The following is an 18,767-nucleotide window of genomic DNA, read 5'->3' as shown; positions in this document are numbered from 1 at the left end:
TAATGATGTGTAATAGCTAGCATACAATCCGTTAAAATTCAGCAACTGCAGTAAAAATAATTTCTTATCATATGTAATGTTTACTCTGCGCATTTTGTGTACTTTAGATTTTGAAAATGGGCGCATACTTAATTCAAAATTCATACATATACATGATTAGATATTAGCAAGAGATATAATACTCGCGTGAATAAGTTACTTCCAAACTTTCGAATTCCTTTATGTTGCATTTCAAGACTTTTGATTTCAAATCCCTATTCTAGTGGCACATCGTATGATTTCCGATCATCAATACTTTCATTCCTGCACCCATATAGAGCAAATGCAGTTCAGCTGCAGCGTTCTTTGGAATTTGCTTTGGAATTTGCTGCAAATATTTCAACGAATATAATTATCTGAAGTCCGAGCTTCTTGAGGGCTTCAAGATTTAAATAGACTCTTAATTTTGAAATTGGTTATTATACACAGATTGCAATTACTTGTAATAAGATACGACAGATAATTATAGTATAAGTAATCATTGTATTTAATTTTAACACCTTTAGTTTTGAACCTTGTTACAGCAATTATTGGATTTCAGATGACGTTCAATTTGTATTTTACCGTTCTTTTACTTATTTTACTTACTCATGTTTTTCTGCCTCAAACAATTGTATTGTTTCCTTTAGTGGCTACAAAAACTTCTTTTAGAATGAGTTACAAGTATGTATGTTTAGTAGGCTTACAAAAAAGTATTTATTGTTTATACGAGAGATTTTTTAATTAAAATCCAAACACATTTTTCAGACATAAATCATACTTTAGAATATGCTTATTAGTTTCAACAGTCCGTGATATGCTAGTAGCGTAACAGATTATTTTGCCGCATAAGAGAATAATAATTACATGCAATGCAGAAGGGTAACATACTCTGCTACTCACCTGCAAATAGGTACCTATAAATTTGAAAAAATTGTTAGCTTTATATATCTAGGCTCTGAGATTAACATTAATAACAACATCACACCTGAAGTACAGAGGAGAATTAAACTGCCAATAGATGCTTTTACTGAATAAAGAAATATTTAAAATAAAATTTAATTAAAAGAAAAACAAAGTTATTCATTTATAAATGTCTAATCAGTCCTATACTCGCATATCCTTCAGAAACCTGGACAATGGCTCAAAAAGATGAAAATTCCCTTAGTATCTTTGAGCAGCAGATGCTAGAGATATTTTTGGAGGAATACAAGTTGGTGGTGTTTGGCACAGACGCTCAAATTTAGAATTTTACCGTATCTACAAAGAATCCGAAGTCGTGAAATGCATAAGAATCCAAGGGATTAAATGGGCTGGCCTTTTTATTAGGATGAACAGGGAGCGCACAACGCAGAAAATTTCTCTGGCTAAGCCCACTGGAACAAGAACTAAAGGCCGACCATTACTTAGATGGGTCGATTGCCTGGAAGGGTACCTCGTCACTTTGAGAGTGATTATCTAGAAGACCATGGCCGAGAAAAAGAGAGGCCTGGAAGAAAATTCTTGTAAAAAAGGTAAGCGTTCCTCTCTTCGGTGTTACTTTATTCTTGTGCAATTGTGCTTTCACTCCGGTGTAAGCTTAAGAGCCAACTTCCGCGTTTAAATTTCTCTGCGTAGACTTTGGCTAATAAATACTTAGATTTAGTTTTAAATTTTAAATTATATTTTTTAATTCTTGCCATAATTGTCTTCTGTCCGGGTTGTCTTCTGTTCATCTTATTTACTTTTAAATAAAAGGGTCTTTTACACTTCTTACTTTTCTATTTCGCATTAGACATAGTGATAAATTGCTTATAAGCTAGGGAGGATTTGCCAAAGTTATGTCACTTTTTAAAACACTGCGATTTCGCTGTTGAATTTTATATGACGTAAGTGCGAATAAATTGACGTCTATTAAAGAAAGTCAAAAAGACAAAATGCTAATGATAAAAAAACAAAAAATGTCGTGTAAGTCATTTTAGTACGAAAACTGAACACTGATATGAGGAACAAGGAAAAGATTGGGGAAAAAATAAAATAAAAGCAACATTTAACAATGTATTATCGGGAATTCTAAACGTGTTTTACAAGTTTTGTGATTTGCCTGTTGCATTTTATGTGGTACGGGTAAAGATGATTAATAATAAACTTCAAAAGGAAAAAAAAAAGGGGCGGTTGTTGAACAAACTTCTTCGCTGCAAAGTTGAAATCTGAATCCTCTCAGATTTTCTTTTTAGCAGAAGAGATGCTATTATTCTCGAAACTTACATTTTGTCCATATCACTTATGCGTCAGAATCATTATCGAAATTGTTACCAACAAGCATTATTACTATGTATTATTTTAAAAAAATAAATGATAAAGAATATATATGCATATTGGTATGCATGTTTCTCGCATTGTGGAAAAACGACGGTACACAGCAACCGAATTTTTAATACATGTAGTCCTCCACCCGAGCATGGACTACTCGAAGCCCGAAATTTTAATTTCGAGTTTGTTTTTAGATTTAGTTCTTATTTTGTACAAATTTAACGAAATTTGATATAACAAACTCGGGTATTTGAAAGTATGAAATGGCAACACTATTCGAAATAAAATATTTTTATTCGCAGCGCGCCAGACCTTTGCATTTAAGCAAAATGTAAGATATTTATCTTTCACTTTTAATCTACAAATTCAGCTTTTGAGCGTATTGTGTTGCCACTGGCTCAAATAGAATACTTATTATGTCCTCGTACCAGAATACCTCGTACCAGAATCCTGCCATTCACTACAGCTTAGGATATTAAACTTTCAAATTTAATCTTTCTATTATACTGACAGCAACAAGTAGTAACAACGAGTAGCAAACCAAGTAATTGAAAAACAATAGATGCAATACTTTAAAATATTTTCTCTACGTTTTAATCTGATTAATTTAAATAAAATTCTATTTAAATCATGGGATATATCTAATTAAAATATTAACTATTTTTTAAGAAATGACACTAGCCAGTGCCAATGATTGAGTATTTCGGAATGCCTATGGTTCTAAACCATGTACCTCCACATCATAAAAATATCTAAATAGGGAGTAGAAACAAAAAAATTGCATAAATAGTTAGTTTGATGTAAGCTAGAGGGGAAATAACATTAGCTGATTTCATTAAAATCATTATATACTTTTTCTAATGACTCTTTTAGGCGGCTGGCGGCTAGTTTTCAAAGAAATAATATAGTGAATGTTAAAAAAAATGTATGGCAACACCTAAAGCTCGATCGGGAATTCTAAATATATGCTTTTTTTTTAATATTTTGCGATTTTTCTCTTTAATTTTATGTGGCGTAAGTGCGAAAAAAATTATGCTTAATAATAAAGCTAAAAGATTTTTTTTTAAAGTGTTAACAGGAGTGAGTGTAAGAGTAGACTGGTAATCTGCGATGCTCAGCAATAGCGTAAAAATCCTCAATAAATCTTTGATGGGAGGCTTTTATTTCTTTCTTTTTTAAATTTTTATTAATTTAGTTATTTTTGCAGTACTCAAGAAGAACAAGCTAGAAATCCTTTACTTATATCCCTTCGTCTTAAATGAAAAATGATTCCTAGAGATTTCATAATCAAGTCTCAAACCTAAAAACCAAACCAGACATTTAGGAGCCAACTGCAAAAGCGCTTGAACTACTTTCAAAACACTGACTCATACTAAGGAAATTTTATTTGATACTAAAACAAGATATGGGACAAAGCTTCGAAGTCCATCCAAATTTTGATAAGCGATCATCAGATATTGCAAAAGCGTGACATGCTGAGCCCTATTTCAAATATGCGTGCATTTTCTTTAAATATAAGCCAGAGAAAAATATTTATCTTAAATTAAAAATTTAAACACTTCATTTTTATAAGCATTGATAATTTTATTCTCTAATAACTTAAACTTTCTTCACTTCTTTTTATCACTGAGATTTCTTTCGCGACCCCTGGACCCCATAATATTTACGAAAATTTTGTGGGAACATATAAGCATTGCGCAAATTCGACATATGCATGAGTGAAACTGTCAATTTTTCACTTGTACTGTAATATAATATTGCAGTTTTAGGTCGATAACTTTAAATTCAAATTTTAAGACATAGAACAATGAGAAAATTTTAAATAAGTAACAGACGAAATGACAGCGTCAAGTGCAGAGAAAGTAAAATGAACTTTTATATTATAAAAAGAATGTGTCGAAACGTTTTCGTTTTTTCTTTGTCTGTATTGTCTTATTTTTGTCTATTTTCAGATACATTGTGTAAAAATATTTGGTATTGTAAAATTATAATAATAATTTAAAAAAATATCAAGACTGCTAAAATTTTTGGCGACCCCCTACTGCAGGTCCCGCGATCCCCAAGGAGGTCGCGACCCACAGTTTAAGAAACTCTGCTCTAATATACGTCATATATACACACTTCAAATTCAAACAAATGAAATTAAATATATTTATATAAATGAAATATAATTATTCCTACTGTTCATTTGAATCCCTAGACATGATTTTATTTAGCGCGCATTGTTTGTGGATTAATTAATCACATTAAACGCAGTTTTTTTTTTCTCTATACCGCGGTTAACGAAGCAGGGTTACACAAGGTCACATTTATTGTAAAGTAAATAAAGACAGGGAAATACGTGGCTATGAATAAAGAATTACATCTGTTTAATTTTTGTTACTAACATGTATAATCAAGCCCATATATAATTTTGGCCACATATGAAAATTTATTTTACGTTTATACTGTCGAAGGCTTCAATATCTCTAAAAATCCTTGCCTTTACGCGAAGTTTCCTAGTGTCACGTGTCATTTACTTTTACCCATTCAGGAAGCAATTTTTAAAATTACTTACAAGATGTCGCATCCATAAAATTTTGTCTTGCTTCCGAACTTCTGCCCAAATCAGGGTCATCAGGTATAAACTGGCTCTTAGATTCCGTTACTAAACATGTAGCCTTCTTGCGCGTTTCAGAATTTTTTTTTTTTTTTTTTTTTTTCAGAATCACTCATCTTTTTGAGCTTCTTGAATTTCTCGTTCCACCAGTTCTGAAAGGACGTCGTTGGTATGGCTTTCATCAGACAGCTGCAATAACAACTCAAGTTGTCAATCAACTGCTCTCCAGTGTTCAATTGTTCATTCGCACAAAATTTTTCAGTAGTTCCATCCGTTCAGTTACTGAGTTATTGTAACTGAAATTCTTTTTGGTACTATACATCCTATATATATAAGTACTTTTACGGTGTTTATTTCGACAACCTTTCGTCAAAATCATATACTGAGTTATCGAAGTGTTTTAAGTTATGTAAATATTTAGATTTTGCACTTTTTTAATTAAAAAAAAATCAAGACATAAACGATAACAAAGACAAGAAGACATAAACGATAACAAAGAAAGTACCCGTTCTTAATGAAACCATCACATGTTGCCGTGTTAGTTCTATACTATTCTGCAGTTTTATTTGAGCTTGGTAAAATACTGCACGATGTACGCAATATGTTCAGTTGCACGATGTACGTAATATGTTCAGTCGCCTAATTTGCATATTCCATGCGTTATACCGCAGAAATCCAATTTTTGTTGAGTTGTGGATAATTAATATAAATAATTACAAAATTGAATATTCATTGAAAACTTCAGTCTGCGAGTATATTTTTTTACACAATTCTTTAATTCTAAGAAGCAGGAATAAAGAAAACTCTATGCAAAGTAGACAAGACTTGTGATGAACCGCTAATTTACGTGATCTTATACTCTAGGGACACTTTTGAATTGGTTAAAGGAAAGCCTCATGAATTGGAGACAAAGGTATTTGATTTTTTTAATCTTTGAATATCTTGTTTAAATTTTGGAAAAAATATATTTAAGTTTTTTTACTATAGATAGTAGCTTTCAGTTTTGATTCGATCGCTGCCCAGACTGGAAAGTGGTTAGTGACTCTGACCATTGTACCGATAGAATCGAGATCGAATACAAGTAAATGTATGGATGTAAATTTCCCTTTCATAGGAGGTAACGGTGGTCACCCATTAGATGCATTCATAATAAAATGACCACCGCTTCTGGTCTTAGTGCCTAAAATGCCTAGTGCCATCCATTAAAGCCTAAAATGCCTAGTGCCATCCATTAAAAAATGTTTTTTTGATTCGATCAAACATTTCTTACAATAAAGCTTTACATTCTTCTGCTTCTTTGATAAACGAAATAATTGCAGCTAAAATTTTAAGAAGATGAAAAAAGGAATAATTGTAAACTAGAAATAAAATTAAAATTTGAAAATTAAATGAAGCACTACCCAAAATCCAAGTAAATTCTGTTTTATAAGATTGTAGGTTTACTACTGATAACTAGAACTAAACATAAAATCTTTCAGACCCTACTAAGACGCGATAGCGAGTTATCTTGCGTCGAGAATCACAAAGTACTAATTTAGTTTAGTACTTTGTGATCCTTCAAGACGCAGCGGTAGTACTTTTATTTAGTCTATACTTTAGTCTTTTTATTTATTGTGATCTGAACATAGCACGACTTGAGCTACAGACTACCACTTGTGGCTAAATCAAAGTAAGCAATAACACACAATTAAATTAGAATGCGGGTAAAGTAGTCTAAGACTACAGGTTCAAAAGAATATGAAATAAGCTAGTTTATTTATTTTACTGGCGCGTAAGTTTAAAGCATCGGCTGGTGAGAATGCCAGCTGATGCTAAGCCGAAATATCACTTTTAAATTAAGTTTTAAATCACATTAAAAAATACGAAATATCACTTTTAAATTAATATTAAGCCGAAATATCCCTTCTATACGTAAATATAACTGATGAAATACTAACGGCAGACGCGAGTTCCAGAAGTGCTCCCCTCCTAAGAATCAAAACACTCATCTTAAATATAGTCCAGACTAATTTGTATTCTTGTGAGGAATTCGGAAGAAAGAAGTTATTGTAAAGATCAAAATCACAGTACCTAGTTAATTAACATAACATAACTTACAAGATGACTATCCTTTTTGTTGGTTTTCAAACGTTGGTGTTAAGGAGAATTTTAATCACCTAAATATGTATTTCTATCAGAACAAATCATCAATTTTCACAACTTATGGTTTTTCTTTCTTTCATTTCATATCGTTACGAAATTCATATATATGTAAACAATTTTAATGAAATTATATGGGAAAATGTAGTGTCTTTTGTTATAATATAACATAAAATGGCTGAAGATACGAAGCTCTGCCGGAAAAGAAAGACTATAGGAGCAAGTCCTATTTTACATCGAAGTAAATGGCTACCTTGCTAAATTGACAAGATATTGCAATCTAAAGATGGTTTTGGCGACCATTTTTGTCACCAAATCTGGCGAGTAATCGTCAAAAGGCGTCAAATTTGGCGACGTTTCGGGCGTTTCATGTATTACTGTAATTAAATAACTGTCTTATCCTTATCCTTATTCTTATGCCTTATCCTTATCCTTATCCTTATTAAATAACTGCAACTGACCCTATACGTAACTCTAACCGTATCCGGCCTTTACATGTAGCTTTAACCATATCTGCCTTTCAGTAATTTCGAGAAATGGAAGGTGCAAAAGATTTCTCTGCGGCCAGGACAAAACTACATAAGACAGAAGAAAGCATCAACTCTCAGTTTTTATTTCATCGTTGACCTTGGGCTGTTAAGAGATCGTGAGAGAGAGCTTTGCTCTTTGGATGCGCATTCAATTGTGTAGTGTTTAAAGTTCTTAGTAATTTAAATGGTAAATATTGATTTTGCTTTGTCACACTGAGGAGAGCTGTACGTGTATTTTTATTTGTAGAATGTTTTATAGCTGTAAAGTGTTTCTTTTGGTAAAATAAGTTTTATCAGGCTATCATGAGTTCTGTACGCAACAATATATTTACATTTTAATGCGAATTATTTATCTAAAGTTCTTTATAATCATTAAAATGATAAATTTCTAAGGAAATCCAAAATGATAAAAAGCATTAAAAAGCAAATCTATTTGTGACACGTTTAATAGCTTTGAACTGTTCTGTTTAATACTCCCCTGTTCGAATTTTTGTTTAAATAACGACTCCTCGCTTCTATACCATAATGTACCCTAGTCAACTCAGCCTTAAAATTTCAATAAATGTTGGTATTTTTCAACGTTCAGCCTACGGAAACATATTTAGACCATCTACATATATATAAGAATTCTTGGGTGGATTTCTCGTATTTAGTACTGTGTTCGTAGCAATTGTCGTACTTTTAAAAGTTTCTGTGAGTTAAGCGAAAAACTGTGTTTTTATTACCTTCAATAATTCAAAACATATTAATTTAAGTCTGAGTGACCGAGATCAGATAATGTGAAGATTATAATTAGATATTACTAACAATTTAGTGTGTTTGCTAGTGTGCCTCTTTTTTATTTTTACGCTTAACATTAACTTGTTTTGGTCTAAATTTATACACTTTGTTGTACGAGTTGCAGCTTTATAAATAGCTTTCACATAAATTTCACATAAATTAAATAACTTTAATTAAATTTAACCTAATTAATCGCATGTTCCGTAAAATAGGCATAACCTTAGTAAAAATGTTTCAGACCTTAAAATCAACCAATTACTTAGCAAATTCAATTACACTTTACCACTTTTTAAGTTATTTCTATTTTATCACTATTAATTTAGAAACAAGAAATACTTAAGAAACAAAAAATAAATTTTTTTATGAAGGGTTATATGTTCCTCTTTTTGGGGATTCCTACATCCAGCTTACATATACAGTTATCCTAATTAATTTCTACTAAGTTCTTAGTCATAAATTTACTAGCTAGAATTAATGTATTTTCTTTTATTAGTATCAAGAATGTATTTCTAGAATCAAACTGTTGTTATTTCTTACTAGTATATATAGAAAGTATACCTGGAATACACTAAATAATTATTCTGAATCTTTAAATTATTTATTTTTAATTTCAGGGTTTCTACGTCAAGGACTTCAGTCAACATATTTCTCGACAGTCTTTTTACAGTAATACAATGCATAACAACATACGACTTTTCTCTCGAAACGAATTGTTATTTTAAAAATTCACTTTAATTGTAGTAGTATTTAAATAAATAAGTTAATGTGAACATAATGAAATATTTATTTTTCATTAAATACGTCCATCTCAGAGCATAAACTGGTACAAAATTAAAGAAGGTGTTTGAAAATGATCATATATGCAACCATATACTGCTTTGCTAGTCGTCTAACAATACATACTGAAAGTTGGGAATTTGTTCTCTTGAAGTTTTAGTCTCTGATACCTGACTTAGCTGTAAATTTATTTACACTCTTATTTTATTTGTGCTTTTTAATAATTTTTTTTCACCATATCACGTTTACAATCGAGTGATCAATCCTGTATTATTTTGGAATTCAGCCAATCTACCATTCCAAGTGATAACTTCAATCAATAAATAAAATTTATACTGAGGAGTTTTCCTATTTCCCTGTTTGACTGCTTTCTCAGCTGCATTAAAGAACCACAAAATAAACAGAAGACACATGGACAAACGGTTACAATTTCAAGTCAAATCCAGTCTGCAGATCTTTCTTGGAAATATGTGCGATGTAACTGTATACATACAAGTGTATATATATATATAACATCAGTGTTTATTTTTGCCTCAGGACTTTGCTGAAATCGTTCTGATAAGAAAATTTACTGCAACCTACATAGTCTTAGTTTGTTTTGTTCTCTGAGGAAATTTCTTTCTCTACTCTCAGTACTGACCAAAGCCTAAATAAATAAATTTTGAACGCTTATAAGTATACGTTTTAACTGAGACATTCAATCACCTGGAAATGAGAAGCAATAGTAAATATACAAATAGTTTGACGGAATTTTTAACCAATCCCTGGGAACTATCCAAAATATAGTTAGCATCAGTAGTTACTAATACGTTTCAACATGTCTGCATTAACATATCGTCTGCTTATGAATTTAAATGGAATTCTTTGCTTCATTTTATGAAGCCGATCATTTTTTTTAATGTTTTTTGTGGAGGGGACTAGTGAGTGAATGTGAGAAGCAAGAAAGTTTCAAGCAATCTAACAATTCAAAGTTTCACACAATCAGTCATCATTAAAAAATTATTTAACTATTCTTAATCACACTCTTTACTTCTCTTGTGGAACCTATCTCTATTATTCCACATAAACTAAATTAGATCCTACAATGAACCTGGCGAATTTTCGCACATGCGTGAATTAATTACCAGCACAGAAGAAGAGTGAAAAATAACCCTCTAATTAATTCAAACTAATTTAACAGAAAAGCACGGACTTCGCGCGTCACAAAAACACCGTTCACTTGCGGTGGGAACTAAAACTTAGAATATAATACAAGTCAAACCTGAAATAAATAGTGCAAGAGCGGGCTTAAGTTTACGCCTAAGAGACTCGCAGAAATCTAACCGGAGTGATACTAATCTGATAAGGCCAAGAGGCTTACTAGCGTGACCGCGAAATAACAATGAAACGTGCGCTTGGCTAGCGAAACACGCTCTGAATAAATTGTGATATTCACACGTTTAAATAGCACTTAACTTTAAATTTACATCCTGGCGAGAGAATGTGAAGGAAAGTTGAGAAGTTTAAAACAGGAAATCAAACTTAAAATAAATTTGTTATGCAAAATAAGGAAAACCCTACACTCTTAGTTGCTGTTTCAGGACTAATTTCTGTTCTGTAAAGTGAAATATTTCCCTTTAAAGGGAGTATTCTTAAAGACATTTAAAAAATTCAATAAACCGTAACAGCTTGATGAAAGGTTGTCACAAGATTTGACTTTTCGAAACAGCGTTAAAGTTCTGTGTATCATAAAGAAGACATAAAAAAGGAACGCCTCAATAGAAAGCCAAACAATGATCAAATTTTCTTCAGATCTCTTTATGAACTAAACAAACTCCACCATTAGACACAAAACAATAAAGATTTGTGATGCTAATTAACATTAAAAATTTCTAAGTTCTTTAACATATGTAGAGCCATTAAGGTTTTTGAAGCTAGAGACGAGAAAAATATGCAATGCCGTCGCTGAGATTTGAAATTCGGACTTCTCTAACACGCTTCGAATATGCTTCTAATTACACCACGAAGGCATGCGGAAAGAAGGGAGAAAATACCTTATACATATTAGTTAATTAAAAAAAAACTTACTTTAAGATTTTAATTTTTCTTTTATTGAAAAATAATCAGAATAATTCCGTTATCTTTTCTTCCTTCTCTATTGTAAATCTAAAATTCCCACTTTTCCTTCTTGACTTCAGCTTATAAGTTTTTTTTTTTTTTTTTTTTTTTTTTTTTTTTTTTCAAATTAACAAAATCCTTTGATTATATCTCAAAGATCTTATATCATATTTTAATTCTTCAGAAAATTTTGATGTCACTTGTCAGTGTAAGTACTAGTAAAACTTATGTCGACTAAACAGAAAAAAAAAAAAAAAAAAAAAAAAGCATTAAAATTCTTCAATAAAGAACACGAAATAAAAACAGCATTAAAATTTGTCAATAAAGAACACGAACCTTGTCAGAAACAGATGTCCACTGAGCAATGTTAGTACCTTAATCTGCTTTTTTTCTCATTCCACTGAATTTACTTTCAAGCCTGCTTCAGCTAGTGAATTAAGATTTCTTTAAGATTTCGCACGTTTACCAGAACTGATCAGTTTAAGTTCTGACTTTTATTCCAACACTGCTTTTTCCAAAATATTTATTATATTTACCATTTAGTAACTTTGATGAGAAAAGTATTCAGAAATTCCCCTACCAGTCAGTGCCGCCCTAACCACAGGGCTAAATGGGCTATAGCCCCAGGGCGCACGCCTTTTGAGGCGGCAATTTTTTATTTGCGATATAGTAAAAATTTATTTTTCATTTTATTTGTTTTTACTTATTTTTAAATTAGAACACTTTTTAAAATATTAAACTGATTTTTATTTCTTCCAAATGTGCTGAAAAACGATAGATAGAGAAGGGCAACGCGAAATAGGAGTAACACCCTACCGATCGTACTTTTGTTTCAGTCGCATTTGAACTGTGGGAGCTGTACTGGAGTTAATATAAGACCACCTACATATACTCACCGCGTCGCCAGGGCATATTCATTTATCTAAACGTAAATTGTATTATTTTAACAATCCTGATAAAAGATAGGAACATAAAGGGGTCACTGATGCGTACCTTAATATAGATTGCACGACAAAAGTAAAATTGATATAATTTTAGTATTTGTCGACTGAATAAGGTGAATTAAAAATTGAAAATTAAGTGGAAATTATTAAATTATATTATTATCTTCCTAAGGTAAGTGCTTTTCCTTTTACATACACTGATTCAGTGAAAGTAGTGGTTTCGGGCTATGAAAATTTTAAAAATGCTTTAACTAAACTTTACGAAGATAATTTTCAAAAGCCTGCAACAAAAGTTGAAGCCCAGGGGTTGTTAAATGAGTTCAACTCATTGGAAACTGCTATTATGATAGCATTTTGGAGTGAAATATTGGAAACCATCGATAAAACTAATATATCGCTTCAAAAAGTTGATATTACAATTGAATGCATTGTTTCATTATATGCTTCTTTAGAAAAATTTGTACCATCGAAACGAAATATAGATTCGTTTAACCTTTACAAATCAGAAGGTATAAAATTATCTGGCTGTTATGAATACAAACGGTTACGGAAAAGAAAAAGACAGTTCGACGAAAATACGTCGGAAGAAGTGCAACTTGATGCAAATGACGAATTCCGCATAAAAACATATTATGCTATTATTGATAAAATTCTAGCAGAAGTACAAAAGAGAAAATGTGCATATGTTGACATTTATTCAACATTTGGGTTTCTAGTTAATTTAAAAAATATAAATGAAGACATAATTAGAAATAATGCTGCAAAGTTGTGCGAAATATATCAGAATGATTTAGAAAATAACTTTATTGAAGAATGCCTACATTTTAAACATGTGAATTTATTGGAAAATACCGAAAATATATCTATCGCATAACTAAGTTTAAAGACAATAATCGAGTTAAAAATTGAATCTACATTTCCAAACGTAACCACAGCACTGCGCATATTTTTAAGTATCGCCACAACAAACTGCAGTGGCGAAAGATCATTTTCAGCAATCAAAGGAATAAAAAATTACTTACGATCTTCTTTGGGACAGAGTAAACTCAATGATTTAAGCATTTTGTCTATTGAAAGAGATTTATTTGAAAATTTAAATACTAGTGATATTATTGATCAGTTTGCCAAAGAAAAAGCTAGGAAAGTAAATATATAAGTTACATTTGTTTAGATTAAGGTGTGTTTTTGTTCTTAAATGGTTTTTTATTTAATTAAATTTTATTTTTGTTTATGTTAGGCACTGATGGAGAATCATATAATAGTTCCGATCAAGTTCTAAGGATTAGACTAAAAACTGATCGGAACTGTCATTATTGAGATAATCCCCTCAAATCTGGGTAAACATTTATACCCATCTTTTAAATAAGTGATTTTAAAGAAAAGTTACAATAAAGATAACAGTTTATTATAAAAGTAATAAATAGTTTTTTTCTAGTTCTGACACTTTTGTTTTGTATAACTTTCCCAACTCCCATTTGCCATTCTGTGTATTTTCTTAGGAAGAAGGGCGCATTATTTTTAGTAGCCCATGGGCGCCGAATTCCTTAAGACGGCCCTGCTACCAGTAGAACTTTAACGCATTCGGAATCAAAAGAGCGTATGATCTTTACCTTCCTTTTTCATTCTGTTAAAAAAAAAAAAAAAAAAAAGGCTGCAAAATTGCTCAACAATTCTTATTATTAAATTCGTCATTACACCTTAAATGTCCTTATGTTTAAGAAGTTAGCTGAAAAGTCGTGTCTCGCACATGAAACCGTGTACTTGAATTTGATTGCCAGACGGCATTAGTATACTCTGAATAAAAGAAATGTACCAAGTGACAATATCTGGAATATCTTACCTTGTACTGCAGTACAAACGGTGTTAAATATAAAATAAGTGTCTATCAAATGTTAAGCGAGATATCATTTATAGCGAGTTGTGTTTTGCCTATGATCTGGAGATAAAAACCAGTTATCAGAATGGCATACATACATCAACATTTATAATTCTGAAAAGAACAAATGCCAGCATATTGAAAGTCAGAGTCATATTGATTGTTTATTTCGATAATCTGAGTATTATTCATTATGAATTTATGTTGTCGTGTTGTTCACTGTCAATGCTGAGGACTACGTACAAGCATTTGTACGCTTGGACTACAAAGTCAGAAGAAAACGACTGAAGAATTAGGATAGCAGATGCTATCTGCGTCCCGACAGCTTGTAGTGGTTGAACAGCTTCCCTCAGTATCAACGGCCACATCAGTTAAGGATTTCTTAGAAAATCCCTGTCATCGCAGGAGAGTGATAAATTACTTTATTTGCCAGAACTTTAACTGGATTTTTTTTTAATGTTCTTTCTTACAGTTTTCGGACACGTGAAGCAAACGTCGAGATGACCAGACTACGAGATATTACAAAAGAGGTGTTCTCCTGACGTTTTCAGGAATGGCAGGAGCGGTGGAGCAAGTATGTATGTTTCCAGAGATGCTATTTCGAAAGCGATTAGGCAGTAATTTTTTACATTTCCAATAAAAATACCCTACAAGCACTCTCTGCTCGTTCTTGAATGCAAGGGAACGCTTATTGAATCAAATGAACTGAAATATTTCTGGTTCTTAATGTGACGCAAAATAAAATAGAGGTATTCCAAATAGTAGTAAAGTAAAAATATTCCAAATAGTGCAGAACATTTTTGCTCATTAAAAATAAAAAAAGATTTTAGATTCCTTAGAATTTTTATGAAAACTTTGTAGGGATTTATATTTATTTTAACTAACAAATTAAAGTTTGAGTTTAAACCTTTCCTGTAAACCTTCATTCCCCTAATTGTCAGTGCCAGAATAGTTAGATGTTGTAGCGCGCGGAAGGAAATACACATTTTTCTACCTTGAAAAAAGTATTTAAAAGACGAGTTTCGGTAGAAGAGAGGGAGAGTTAGGTTTTAATCGCCATCGCTGCCGTAGCTACGTTTTCTTATTGCTGTTTCAAGTGGCTTAATTGCATTGCTTTGCTGCCACTAGCGTAGAAGGGGATTTAAGTTACGGAATCTCGCTGAGCCCTTTAGTATAGGTCTATCGTTTCTTAATATCTTCATATTTTAGTTTAATTACGTGATTTTCAGTTACCACCCAAGCGGAGGCGAAGTTTGTTAGCGTCGAGTTGACGCGTTGTAAATTTTCAAAAGAGTTAATAAAGGGTACTTTAACCCTTCTCCTGTGTAGTTTCCTGCTACTCCCGTATACACACAGAAGTTCATTCACTGTACTCTACAAACTAATTCCAATTAAAGGATAAATTTAATCTAATTTTAAGCCTATTTATATATTCAGCAATTAGATTTGACTCCGGTAGGATAAATTTAATGGCTACAGTGGAATTAAAAATAAATACATATATTTCCTACAGCTAACAAGAACCAGAAATTTAACTATTTAACTTAAGCATAAAGGGCAATATATTAATTAGATTTTCTTCAAATTCTAATTTGCTGACAAAACTGTTGTAATACTCAGTTGATGAACAACTATAATTCACTTGCTACAATATTCAAAACCTGTATGTTTTGAGAAACTAGTGAGCCTCAAATATTTATGTTGCCTTGTTTCTACTTTCAAAACATATAAATACCACTCTTTTCAGAATTTTTTGAAATGAGCAAGAGATCAGCTGGACAAACAGAAGCTCTTTAATATACCGTTGGCTTTACTTTCCTAAACTAAATCCGCTAGAGTAAATACATCTTATCACGTTGTCTAGCGCTCTATTTTGACTGAAAGCATCTACGTCGTACACGTGATATCTTTATAATGTGACTTTCAAACTACCAGCTGATAATTAATGATTAGCGACTGGAAATCTCGTGAGGGAACATTAGTAACAGATGATAACGAAATGGAAATAAAGATAGCGTCATTATTATCGCTACTTACAATGAAAAATAATAAATAAAGCTTAAAAAGCAATCATTACTCAGAGTCCATTTTACGACTAAAAAGCGGCACGGAAAAGTATTTTTGCAGTGTCAGAGATGCGAAGATCAGAAACTTAATAGGTGAATATAATCAGTAACTTGCTAAATTGTATGTTGGAGATAGCAAATGTTTAATAATATCATTGAAGGATTATTACAAAACTATTGTAGTTATCGTGACTCGGAAAGAAAATTAAGGTGATAAGAAGAGAGTGTGAAAAAATTAATTTGATGATTCATTTCTTCACCAGAGCTCCGAAATAATAACCGTAGAATAAATTTTACAAGGTTTAGTATAGTGACTGAAAGTAACAAGGCTACAGAAGATTCATGTGCGCGTCAGTGTGTATTTATATGTATATAAAGGATGATTCCAAAATACCTGGCAGTAAAGTAAAACCAGTAGCAAGGTCCAGAGTAAGCAGATTTTGTAGTGGAATGCGGTGTGTGGGGTCCGTTGAGGTGGTACAGGGCGCAGCTGAGTGCTAGATGAAAGCATTCTGCTAGCATAAATCTTTATTTCCCACGTGATTCCCCTCAGCAGAGCTCCTTACCACCTCAACGCGTCATCTGCACACAAATTCTATCACAAAATATTCTTATTTCGGTCTCCCTGCCTGCTTTTACATTTTTGCCAGATATTTTTTTAATCACCCTTCATATATATTATAAGATTTACCTGCTATGACATTGTCTAATATAAACAAATTCGAGAGAGTATTGAACACCTTGTCTTTATATTATTAGGTCTGGTAGAGCCCTTATGACGAACTCAATTTGCAAAGTATTTCACATCTGAAAGCTTGTTTCTAGGACTCGTTTTTGAATGTAAAATGCCATAAAGAGAGAAACATTAAAATATTTTAAAAAAGTACTGCAAATATTTGTTTTTCTAGGACTTTTTTGTTACACGTTTAAGCAATGTACTTTTATACCTGGAAGATGACCCAAAATGATACGATATTTTGATGATAATAACAGATTGGACTGGAATTCTTAGCAAATTAAAGCAATGAAACAATTGCTTTCAGTTACAATAAATAAAACAGAAAATGCAATTTTGAAGACTTAGAATGTTATTTTAGTTTTAAATGAACCAGTATTGTTCAGTTACTTAGTTTTTCTATCTTCCCTCATTTCCGTTTCTTGCCAGAATGATATTCACTTTCACATGATATGCAAAGGTACTATTTAAGCTATAAGCTCTATTATTTAAGTGTCGGATTTTCTTCAGACAGAGGGCATTCTGCCGTTCGGCCACGTTGTTTCGCTGATATTAAAGCTTGCTATTTTACGGCTGTGCATTTTAATTGCCGTTTTGTGTACGACGGTGGTAGGGCTAAAAGCCAACTCGAGGTTAATTATGTCTGTCCAGCTTCGGCTGATTATTTGACTTAGTTTTAATTTTATATTTCTATTTTGAGTATTGGCTATTTTGTAAACACCAGGAGTGCCGTCTGTAAATCCTTTCTTGAGTTGAATAAAAGGGTCTTTTCACCCTCCTCACGGTTTGTCAGTCGCTTCACAGTCCAATTAAAGATCTAGCCAATAAAGTAAAGTTTATTTAGCTAGAATTTTACAGACTTAAACTTGAAGCATTTACGAATATAGTATTTGCCATTAAATCATATCAACTAAAATCTGCAACACTTTTATGAAGGTTCCAATTTACTCCAGAAACTGCTAAAAAGTAATTAGATTTTGGAATAAGCCAATAGATAAATTAAATTTAATTTGAATTTAAACCCGTGAAAGTATCTTCCAGTATTATCGTTTTTATTTCTCTCAGGTTATGGTGGAATTCGAGAATTATATATGATCCCAAAAATAAAGTCCGAAGCTAAAAAACGCTCTTTACCCTGTAGAGAGACATCAGGTTATTTCGAAGCAGGAGATATGAAAAATGAGCAATGCCTCGCCGGGACTCCAACCACCGACCTCTCGAATTCGCGTCGAGCGTGCTGATCACTACACCACGAAGACATGCTAAGAAGGCGGAAGAAATACCTTATAACCCTAATGATCTGAGATTTTATTTTTTAAACAAGAAACCTTATTCTGAAGGCTTGCACTCTTATTCGAAAGTCGCTGATGCATTTGGTGAAAATTATTAAGAATACTGCTACTAAAGCATTTTCAAAAACGGCGTGAGGACGTTTAAATGCTGATCAGTCAAGTGTTATAACATCCGAAGGCTTTAATTAAATAACAGCTGTGAATTTTTCAGTTATACCAAAAATTTGATAGAAAGATCATAATATTTTTCATCTATCTTGATTTCTGAGTCCTGCATGACAGCTGAATCTCTTACAAATCAAGAAGCATTTAAAAGAAATTTTACAAGGGTATTTTATATAATTTAAGACGTCTTCGATATTCTTCAGAGCTGCAGTCTAAACAGGAATTGCACAGGTTACAACTGAATCTCATACAAATCAAAGAGCATTTAGAACAAATTTATGACCGTATTTTCTACATTTTCAAGAAATCTCCAATATTCTTCAGCGTTGAAGCATAAACAGTAATTACACAGGCTATGACTAGCTTGATTAGGAGCAAATACAAAAGTTATTTTGACTGCATTTTAGGCTCTTACCCTTAAAACATAAGTATTTACCAGAATTTTATTCGTTTTGT

At 32.0% G+C, this 18,767-nt stretch overlaps 1 protein-coding gene and 1 long non-coding RNA gene across 3 annotated transcripts in view; one reads left to right on the top strand and one right to left on the bottom strand.

Moving 5' to 3' along the window:
- LOC118187050 (uncharacterized) overlaps window positions 1-18,767 on the bottom strand; it is a 66,605-nt gene that overhangs the window by 11,157 nt on the left and 36,681 nt on the right. The window lies entirely within an intron of this gene.
- LOC118187051 (uncharacterized) lies at window positions 4,873-9,133 on the top strand. Its single transcript, XR_004757880.2, has 2 exons — window positions 4,873-5,822; window positions 8,973-9,133. It is a non-coding gene; the product is annotated as an uncharacterized LOC118187051 (long non-coding RNA).

The sequence above is a fragment of the Stegodyphus dumicola genome, chromosome 1 (genome assembly GCF_044657685.1).
Source record: "Stegodyphus dumicola isolate Sdum_Otavi_A_Nest chromosome 1, ASM4465768v1".
NCBI classification, from domain to species: domain Eukaryota; kingdom Metazoa; phylum Arthropoda; class Arachnida; order Araneae; family Eresidae; genus Stegodyphus; species Stegodyphus dumicola.
This window is presented reverse-complemented; position numbering and strand designations above follow the sequence as displayed.